General features: G+C 45.7%; 1 long non-coding RNA gene across 1 annotated transcript; it reads right to left on the bottom strand.

Annotated features, from left to right (window-relative positions):
• Nucleotides 1-8,481: 8,481 nt before the first annotated feature.
• On the bottom strand, nt 8,482-10,201 carry LOC120037320. Its single transcript, XR_005474798.1, has 3 exons — nt 10,116-10,201; nt 9,198-9,328; nt 8,482-8,638 (listed from the first exon to the last, which is right to left on the bottom strand). It is a non-coding gene; the product is annotated as an uncharacterized LOC120037320 (long non-coding RNA).
• Between the last annotated feature and the right edge of the window lie 652 nt (nt 10,202-10,853).

Here is a 10,853-nt window from a genome sequence, read left to right as displayed (position 1 = left end):
TTATGGTAATTTTTGTTGGATTGTACCTCAACTTTAAAGGAGCTAATAGTATTTAAGTATTTCTGTGCCACGTAGGTTTATTTTGTTTGCCTTGTTTGACTGATTTCAGCTCATTGACGTGTTGCAGAATGACAACTCCCAACCCTTTCAGAACAGCATGGACACGGATGGATCAGATTCCAACTTGAAAGAAGATGCGGAGACCGTGTCTGTGTCTTCCAGCCCCAAACCCACGGTAAGAGAACTTGAATGATGGCCACAGTCGATCGTTGATCCCCCTTTAAATTGTCTATCAGCCTAACTCCCCAGTTATTATAGCCCCTAGCGTATTCACCTAGATCGGCTATTCAACTATATTCTGCGACAGAGCCTGCTCGCCCAGGCTCTGTCGCAGCCGATCGCGACCGGGAGGTCCGTGGGGCGACGCACAATTGGCCTAGCGTCGTCCGGGTTAGGGAGGGTTTGGCCGGTAGGGATATCCTTGTCTCATCGCGCACCAGCGACTCCTGTGGCGGGCCGGGCGCAGTGGTAGCCAGGTGCACGGTACCTAACCAAGGTATCCAGGTGCACGGTGTTTCCTCCGACACATTGGTGCGGCTGGCTTCCGGGTTGGAGGCGCGCTGTGTTAAGAAGTGAATGTCCAAACTGCACCACTGTTAAGATATAAAATGGGAGAGAGCAGAGAGAGAGCATGCTGAGAGAGCAGAGAGTGTGAGAGCAGAGAGTGTGAGAGCAGAGAGTGTGAGAGCAGAGAGTGTGAGAGCAGAGAGTGTGGGAGCAGAGAGTGTGGGAGCAGAGAGTGTGGGAGCAGAGAGTGTGGGAGCAGAGAGTGTGGGAGCAGAGAGTGTGGGAGCAGAGAGTGTGGGAGCAGAGAGTGTGGGAGCAGAGAGTGTGAGAGCAGAGAGTGTGAGAGCAGAGAGAGAGAGTAGAAGAGAGAGAGCAGAGAACAGAGAGAGAGCAGAGGGAGTGAGAGAGCAGAGAAGAGAGAGCAGAGGGCAGAGAGAGCAGAGAACGAGAACAGAAAGAGAGAGAGCAGAAAGAGAGAGAGCAGAGAAAAGAGAAAGAGCAGCAGAGAGAGAGCGCAGAAAGAGAGAGAGTAGGGAGAGAGAAGAGAGAGCAGAGGGAGAGAGATGGAGCAGAGAGGGAGAGAGAGAGAGAGCGCAGAGAGAGAGAGTAGAAAGAGTGAGAGAGTAGAGAGAGAGGGAGAGAGTAGAGAGAGAGCAGAAAGCAGACAGAGAGAGCAGAGAGAGAGTAGAGAGCAGAGAGTAGGCTGAGAGCAGAAAGAGCAGAGAGTAGGCTGAGAGCAGAGAGAGAGTGAGAGAGCAGAGGGCAAAGAGAGAGAGCAGAGAGAGCAAGAGAGAAGAGAGCAGAGAAAAGAGAGAACAGCAGAGAGCAGAGAGATAGCAGGCTGAGAGAGAAGAGAGAGCAGAGAGTGAGAGAGCAGGGAGGGAGAGAGCGAGAGAGAGCAGACTGAGAAATCAAAGAGAGAGTGAGAGAGCAGAGAGAGAGCAGAGAAAACAGCAGAGAGCAGGCTGAGAGAGAAGAGAGAGCAGAGAGGGATAGAGAAGAGAGAGAGTCAGAGAGTGTGGGAGCAGAGAGTGTGGGAGCAGAGAGTGTGAGAGGGTGAGAGCAGAGAGAGAGAATGTAGAGAGAGCAGAGAACAGAGAAAAGAGAGAGAGTAGAAGAGAGAGAGCAGAGAACAGAGAGAGAGCAGAGAACAGAGAGAAGAGAGAGCAGAGGGCAGAGAGAGCAGAGAACGAGAACAGAAAGAGAGAGAGCAGAAAGAGAGAGAGCAGAGAAAAGAGAAAGAGCAGCAGAGAGAGAGCGCAGAGAGAGAGAGCAGAAAGAGAGAGTAGGGAGAGAGAAGAGAGAGCAGAGGGAGAGAGATGGAGCAGAGAGGGAGAGCGCAGAGAGAGAGAGTAGAAAGAGTGAGAGAGTAGAGAGAGAGGGAGAGAGTAGAGAGAGAGCAGAAAGCAGACAGAGAGAGAGTAGAGAGCAGAGAGTAGGCTGAGAGCAGAAAGAGCAGAAAGCAGGCTGAGAGCAAAGAGAGAGTGAGAGAGCAGAGAGAGAGCAGAGGGCAAAGAGAGAGAGCAGAGAGAGACCCGAGAGCAGAGAGAGCAAGAGAGAAGAGAGCAGAGAAAAGAGAGAACAGCAGAGAGCAGAGAGATAGCAGGCTGAGAGAGAAGAGAGAGCAGAGAGTGAGAGAGCAGGGAGGGAGAGAGCAAGAGAGAGCAGACTGAGAAATCAAAGAGAGCAGAGAGAGCAGAGAAAACAGCAGAGAGCAGGCTGAGAGAGAAGAGAGAGCAGAGAGGGATAGAGAGTGAGAGAGCAGAGAAAACAGCAGAGCAGAAAGCGAGCAGGGAGGGACAGCAGAGAGAGAGAGAGTAGAGAGGGAGAGCAGAGAGAGACAGCAGAGAGAGTAGAGAGAGCAGAGTGAGAGAGAACAGAGAGCGCTGGGAGAGCAGAGAGAGAGCAGAGAAAAGAGAGAACAGCATAGCAGAGAGAGCAGACAGCGAGAGAGCATGGAGGGAGAGAGAGAGCGCAGAGAGAGAGAGTAGAAAGAGTGAGAGAGTAGAGAGAGAGCAGAGAGAGAGCAGAAAGCAGGCAGAGGGCAAAGAGAGAGAGCAGAGAGAGAACCGAGAGCAGAGAGAGCAATAGAGAGAAGAGAGCAGAGAAAAGAGAGAACAGCAGAGAGCAGAGAGATAGCAGGCTGAGAGAGAAGAGAGAGCAGAGAGTGAGAGAGCAGGGAGAGCAGGGAGGGAGACAGCGAGAGAGAGCAGAGAGCGAACAGCAGAGCAGAGAGCTGACTGAGAAATCAAAGAGAGAGTGAGAGAGCAGAGAAAACAGCAGAGCAGAGCAAAAGAGAGAGCAGAAAGTGAGCAGGGAGGAATAGAGCAGAGAGAGAGAGCAGAGCGAGAGAGAACAGAGAGTGCTGGGAGAGCAGAGAGAGGAGAGAGAGAGCAGAGAAAAGAGAGAACAGCATAGCAGAGAGAGCAGACAGCGAGAGAGCATGGAGGGAGAGAGCAGAGAGAACAGAGAACAGAGCAGAGAACAGAGAGAGAGCAGAGGGAGTGAGAGAGCAGAGAGAAGAAAGAGAGCAGAGAACAGAGGGCAGAGAGAGCAGAGAACGAGAATAGAAAGAGAGAGAGCAGAAAGAGAGAGAGCAGAGAAAAGAGAAAGAGCAGCAGAGAGCGCAGAGAGAGAGAGAGAGCGAGAGCAGAGAGTGAACGCTGTTGCTATAGTAACCCTGCATCACAACACTATGTTGTACAATTTGTTTAATTCAATTCCACATATTTAATTGTTTTGTATTTCCTTTCATATTAGTTTCATGTTTCAACCAGTCGCAGGTTAACGTCAACCTGACAGAGGAAACGTAACATCAATAACCAAACTGTTTTCACAATTAACATGCTTTTCTTGTTTCAAGTATGTTTTATTATGAAAAGTACAATATATCCTTGTATACTTGTACAACTATGGAGCGTATGTCCATATATAATTATACAATTTGTTATTCAACATAAAAGACAACAAATGATCACATTGGTATTTTAACGGTGTTATTGTCACAATTATAGGAAGACACACATGTGTGTGTGTGTCCACTGTGTGTGTGTTTCTACAGTGTGTGTGTGTTTCTACAGTGTGTGTGTGTCAAGTGTGTGTGTGTATGTGTGTCCAGTGTGTGTGTGTGTATCTGTCTAGTGTGAGTGTGTGTGTGTGTGTCCAGTGTGAGTGTGTGTCCAGTGTGAGTGTGTGTCCAGTGTGTGTGTGTGTGTCCAGAGTGTGTCCAGTGTGAGTGTGTGTGTTTGTCCAGTGTGTGTGTGTGTCCAGTGTGTGTGTGTGTGTGTGTGTCCAGTGTGTCTGTTCAGTGTGAGTGTGTGTCCAGTGTGAGTGTGTGTGTCCAGTGTGAGTGTGTGTCCTGGGTGTGTGTGTGTGTGTGTGTCCAGTGTGTGTGTGTGTGTCCAGTGTGAGTGTGTGTCCAGTGTGTGTGTGTGTGTGTGTCCAGTGAGTGTGTGTGTCCAGTGTGTGTATCTATCCAGTGTGTGTGTGTGTGTGTCCAGTGAGTGTGTGTGTGTGTCCAGTGTGAGTGTGTGTGTGTCCAGTGTGAGTGTGTGTGTGTGACCAGTGTGTGTGTGTGTCCAGTGTGTGTATCTGTCCAGTGTGAGTGTGTGTGTGTCCAGTGTGAGTGTGTGTGTGTTTCCAGCGTGAGTGTGTGTGTGTGTCCAGCGTGAGTGTGTGTGTGTGTGTCCAGTGTGAGTGTGTGTGTGTCCAGTGTGAGTGTGTGTGTCCAGTGAGTGTGTGTGTCCAGTGCGTGTGTGTGTGTGTCTGTCCAGTGTGTGTGTGTGTGTGTGTCCAGTGAGTGTATCTATCCAGTGTGTGTGGGTGTGTGTCCAGTGAGTGTGTGTGTGTGTGTCCAGTGAGTGTGTGTGTGTGTGTCCAGTGTGTGTGTGTGTCCAGTGTGAGTGTGTTTCCAGTGTGTGTGTGTGTCCAGTGAGTGTGTGTGTCCAGTGTGTGTATCTATCCAGTGTGTGTGTGTGTGTGTGTCTGTCCAGTGTGTGTGTGTGTGTGTGTCCAGTGTGTGTATCTATCCAGTGTGTGTGGGTGTGTGTCCAGTGAGTGTGTGTGTGTCCAGTGTGTGTGTGTGTCCAGTGTGTGTGTGTCCAGTGTGAGTGTGTGTCCAGTGTGTGTGTGTGTCTGTGTGTCCAGTGTGTGTGTGTGTGTGTGTCCAGTGAGTGTGTGTGTCCAGTGTGTGTGGGTGTGTGTCCAGTGAGTGTGTGTGTGTGTGTGTCCAGTGTGTTTGTATTTGCCCAGTGTGTGTGAGTGTGTGACCAGTGTGTGTGTGTGTCCAGTGTGTGTGTGTGTGTGTCCAGTGTGTGTGTATCTGTCCAGTGTGAGTGTGTGTGTGTCCAGTGTGAGTGTGTGTGTGTGTCCAGCGTGAGTGTGTGTGTGTCCAGTGTGAGTGTGTGTGTGTGTCCAGTGTGAGTGTGTGTGTGTGTCCAGCGTGAGTGTGTGTGTGTGTCCAGTGTGAGTGTGTGTGTCCAGTCTGTGTGTGTGTCCAGTGAGTGTGTGTGTGTCCAGTGAGTGTGTGTATCAGGTTATTATTTCAGGGACACTGAGGACCCATCCCACCGAACCCTAAACCCTGGATAGAGGGGCTCAGTGAATGTGGAGGTGAATGTGTACAGGTGGGTCAGTGTGTCAGAGGAGGCTCTATAGAAGGACAGAGTGCCGGCTGGCCAGTCCAGATACACTCCTACTCTGTGGGAGCTGGAGGAGGGGACGTCTATGGTAGTGGGTTTATTATTGTGCCTGGCATAGTAACTGTTGTCAGAGCAGTTCAGACTCCAGGACTTGTCATTGTATCCAAGACAACAGTCATCACCCCTTCCTCTCCTGTTGATTCCTTTATATGTCACTCCTATATCAGCCCCCTTTATCCCACTCCACTCTACCTCCCAGTAACACCTCCCAGTCAGACCCTCTCTACACAGCACCTCTCTACACAGCACCTATACAACATGCTTTGGCTAAACTCAGCTGTGACTTAAAAAACAATGGACTCAGCTTTGACTATCATAAACTTTATCCGATCAACATTTATCCTTCAACATGGCTCGTTTCGTAGTCTGCTGAGCATCATGATCTACTTTTACATAATGATGTTAGGTAGCTAAGTAAGGGTAGGCCTAATGCTCTCAAGAGAGTATGAGAGTTTAGGGAGGAGATCATTGCATTTCTCTGCAATTGCCGCCACAACAAACCCAACACATACTGGTGTAAATGCTTGATGAGGAGTTTGTAGCTGAGGTTTGTTTATTGAGTGGCATCAATCACTTGGACTTAATTTGGGACTACAGAGGAGGGATAAAACAGTTATTGACATGATTGACTGCTTTTCTTTGTTCCTCTGATATGAGCCCCCCCAAAACCTTTTCCCTACAGTGGGTAACTATAGAAGGCTGGGCTGGACAATGGAAAAGGTCAAGGAAGAAAAATGGCAAGCAAACGTTGGCTAAGCTGGGGAGGCAGGTAGCCTAGTGGTTAGAGCGTTGGACTAGTAACCGAAAGGTTGCAAGATTGAATCCCCGAGCTGACAAGGTAAAAATCTGTCATTCTGCCCCTGAACAAGGCAATTAACCCACTGTTCCAAGGCTGTCATTGAAAATAAGAATTTGTTCTTAACTGACTTGACGAGTTAAATAAAAGTTTAAAAAGTTGTTTTAAATACAAATAAGCTGGAGCAGTAGCGCCAGCCCATAGCAAATGAATGGAATCAAACACTCGCAAAGCCCGTTTTGACTGGAGTGAAGCTTGGAGATCAATTTCACCTAAATGGCACCAAAAAAATGTATCCCTTTTTATTTTACCACTACAATCTGTTCTTAGGAGGAAACTGAAAAATAACAACCCGTGTAGAAAGTAAACAGCTGCACCTCGATGGTGCCAGGTGTGCTTATGTCTGCATAACGAGGAAGAAAGAAAAACATGGCTATTTCTGGCTAGCGGTCAATGATATACACATTGTAACTTTGCAACAAGATTTGATGATTTTAGTCTCCCCACAAAGGTGATGCAGTTTGCTAGGGACCCTTTCTATACTGATGCGGGGGGAGACGTGTCTGCAAAAGCTGACTTATTTTATTTAGTATATATTTTCTTAACTCTATTTCTTGAACTGCATTGTTGGTTAAGGGCTTGTAAGTCAGCACCTGTTTTATTCGGCGCATGTGACAAATAAAACTTGATGTTGATTCGCACGGGACTAGTACTTTCAGGTGACCAAAAAACATGAGGTTATTCTGGTTGGAATTAAAAATGACTGACATGGCAGATTTAGACAGGACAAAAATTACATATATGTTGTTTTGTGCTCGGGCACATAATTACATTACCCGACCTCTCCCCGTAAATCAACTTGTCGTCCTTAGCAGACACAATAATACAAACATTAGGAGTTATTGTATTGTGCTAGTCAATTATTACGTAGAACAATCATTTTTTGGAGACCCTGTCCTGCTATCAGCCTGTGATGTGTGTGTTGTAAAGTGCCTTGCTGATGGGCACAACGGCAGTAGGTAGTATACGGGGATATTGAAGCCCGGTGGGTTACCGGTGTATCCCTGTGTACTACCTACTGCTGTTTTGCCTTTGAGCAAGGGACTTCACCCCTAAGTGCTCTGCTCTGCCACAGCCCCTGTTCTGCTCCCAGCCTGTGACCAACAGGCAAAATAGTCACAGACATCTCTGCACTAAGAGACTGTTTTTGTAGAAACTGACAAACCCCTGGATGCTGAAACATAATCAACATTTTTAAAACACTGAAAAATCCCCTCAAATCAAAAAACGTGATCTAATGCATTGTATACATCTGGGGACCTACTGTATAAGAAAGCACACAGGAAATGGCATCGGTGTAGCGTTTAGTTTTGAACATCCTATTCTGGTCAGATGCAGGACTGAACTTTTCAGGAGAAGAGCAAATCCCTCATTAGTTGGGCTACTAAATGAGCCCACAAGAGCCTAACTACTGAGTTCTTATTGATAATGTTTTTATTTCATATATTTGAATGTATTGTATATTTGTATATTTGTATATTAACTTTTGATGTATGTAACAAGTGCACTGCATTCGAGTGCAATTGATGTTAGACTATAAATGTGTATTTGTGAAAGTGAAATAGTAAATGTGATAATAGAAGAAAAAAAAACTCATATTGATCTATGACTTTAGTAAAGTTCTTACCAGGTTTTGGGCTGGACGACAATTCAGTTTTGATGACCTGAATTAAGTGAACCAAGACAACAATTAGACATCAATTACATCTTAGTAGTTAAGAGACACTGTCTGCATCACAACATATTGCATGACAGGGTAGTGAATTGCTCATCCTCCCGGCTCTTCCAAGATGGGTGGTAATTTCATCTAGCATCTTAAAAAGTTCCTCACCTGTGTTCTCCATGGCCAGTCTGAATCACCGTAACTATAAGTCAACTCTTCGCCAGCTGCAATATCTCGAGTCGCGAAGAGGTACAAGTGTGGCTCATCGTTTGCTTGTATGGCCTTCATTTTGAGATTGAGTCTTTAGTGATCATCATTAACGAGTCTCCCGAGGGAGGAGTCTTCTTCAGATGCATCAATGCTGCATAGAAACATAACATGTCACAGTTTAATGAAGATATTGCAGCACAGGGTTTCTATTTCAGAAAAGGGGCAGAAAAGTCCCTAACTGTTGTTTAAAAAAGGAGTGCAGATGCTCTGATAGCGAACCAGTTGGTTTGAAGACTAATATTGTTCCTTACTGTTTAGGTCAGGGACAAGGTCAAATTAGTATCTGGGCCTGAGATAGGCCTACAGTGCATATTGTGCCACCAACCATTTAAATGTCTGTCTCCATTTGAATGTTGTTGCTTTTTTTAGATCTCAAAAGGCAGTAATATGTTTATTTTGTTCTCATCAATCCTACTTACCACCATGTTCTTCCTTTCCATTGGAAATCGAAAAGAAACACCTTTGCAGAATCATTGTACTGATCAGCTCGGACCTCGCCCTCCTGTTGTGTAAGCAGTTCACCTCGGTACTCCACAACAAAGTCTCCTTTGGATATGAATTCAGTGGCAAAAACTCCCCGTCCTTAGCAGACACAAAATACAAACATTAGGAGATATTGCATTGTGCTTGTCAATTATTACAGAGAATAATCACTGTCTGGAGGTCCACTCCGGTCACATGATCACCCCATTCAACTTGCCAAGCTTCTCCAAAAACAACTGTTCTCATAAAATGACCTCACACGGTCTAAAAGTGATCTCACACATATCACTGCCAATCAAAATGAGGTTCAGGTGTGCAGCAGGGGGTTTAGGGAGGGGGATGCGCTGCTCTGTCTTTCAAGAGGCTAGATTCAGTTGTCACTCTTACTTTGTCTTCTACACCAATGATTGGTTTTCAAGGTGGGCCTTTTGAGGTGGAAGGAGATTTCAGATGGAGCATCGTGTGACTGTAGTGGACCTTTAAGAATCCTATGACCATAACACGGCAAACTATTCCTTTAAACCTTTTTTCCTGGGTGACTGTGCCCATATATCCCAATTCACTGTTCCCCACTAACCTCTAAAATGTACATCTGATTCATCTAATTCATAGCTGTCATATTTAGGACTGTCAGAAATATATTCAATCTTCACCTTACCTTTAAAGATATTGATAAAACGCTGGTAAAGTACTGGTTTATCAATGTTTGATCTGATGTGATGCTCTGCATCCTCCATGGGCCGGAGCCGCCTGGAAGATCTCTCCGTCAGGCCAACTCAAATCCTTAATCTGTGGAATAAAGCAGACATTATAAACTGGGTAGTTTGGGTCCTGGATGTTGATTGGCTGAAACTGTGGTATATTTAAGAAATAAGGCACCTCGGGGGTTTGTGGTATATGGCCAATATACCAAGGTTAAGGGCTGTAACCAGGCAGGCACTCCGCGTTGCCTCTTACGTAAGAACAGTCCTCAACCTTTCCTTGTGCTTTACTGCTTAACTATATACCAAGGCTGTCAGACAATCAACATTCATGGCTTAACCTACAATTTATAAGAGACATAATGTATGTTTGTTAGATGACTACAAAACAAGCACGTTAGAAGCAGTAAAAAATTCCATCTGTGACTTTCCCTCTTCCACTCTGCTATGAGATGCAAGGTGGGGTGCACAACACCTGGTTTCCAGCCAGCCAACTTTAGCTCGCTAAACTAACACCATCTAATGTTATCAAACTGCTACCGTCTCAAGTTCATCTATGGGGATCACGTGTCCCATTTAGCTGTCTATGCATGTTACTTATAACCACACTGATAGAATTGACTGAAATAGCCATAAAATATCAGTCTCTTTATCAACAGTTATGTTAACTAATCAAGCTACCCGCCCAAATGTCAACAAAATTGGCTCACTAGTGCATTAGCTAGATAGTGAGCGAACATTAGCACTAGCAACAAACAAGCTAACTAGGCTAACATAGTTCATAAACCAATACAACGATTTATGGTGGTGGAATTGTACTACAGCATGAAAATAACTTTCCATATTTCAATTGTTGAAAATATGATATTGCTCACCTTTCTTTTAGGAACAGCGGGGACCTGCAGATGGGCCGCCCCGTGTTAACGGACGAGCTTCTCCAGATGAAAGTGATTTTCCCTCTCTGGCTCTGCGCGGTAAAGTGGAGTGGGGGAGGGGCAATTACAACGTGGGGACAGAGATAGTCATATAGGGGACGTGTCACCACAGTGGTGTGTGTGCATCTGTCAAGGCGCTGGAATCCTATACAATCGACATGACTGATGTTGATATTTCACTTGTGGAGTAAATATTCTATAGACCTGAGAAATAGGCTAATACATTGCAAAATGAATGCATTTCCCTCAGCTTATAGGTCATAGGAAACTTCAAGACACCAAAATGTACATTTTAAGGATTCAGAAATTGTACTGATTGATCCAGAAACACATAGGAATAAGGTCAATAGGCCTTGGCTATTTTCTGACATAGGAAGGGCTGGCTTACCTGGGCTATTGCCCCTGGGCCCCGGAGAAATAACAAAATACAGTATGTAGTATATATTTATTTTTTACTGCAACCGCCAACCACAGGGGGATTCAGGAGCCCACTCTCAATGAGTGTAGATGTCACGATCGTCATAATAAGCGGACCAAGGCGCAGCGGGATATGAGGACATCTTCTTTTATTAGAGATGACGAAACGAACACTTTTACAAAACAAAAGTGAAGCTACAAACGTTAGTGCATACACAAGCTACAAACGTTCAACATAAACAATTACCCACAAACACCTAA

Source organism: Salvelinus namaycush, unplaced genomic scaffold, assembly GCF_016432855.1.
Source record: "Salvelinus namaycush isolate Seneca unplaced genomic scaffold, SaNama_1.0 Scaffold17, whole genome shotgun sequence".
NCBI classification, from domain to species: Eukaryota; Metazoa; Chordata; class Actinopteri; order Salmoniformes; family Salmonidae; genus Salvelinus; species Salvelinus namaycush.
Note: the sequence above shows the minus strand (reverse complement) of the source record. Positions and strands in the feature narration are given on the sequence as shown.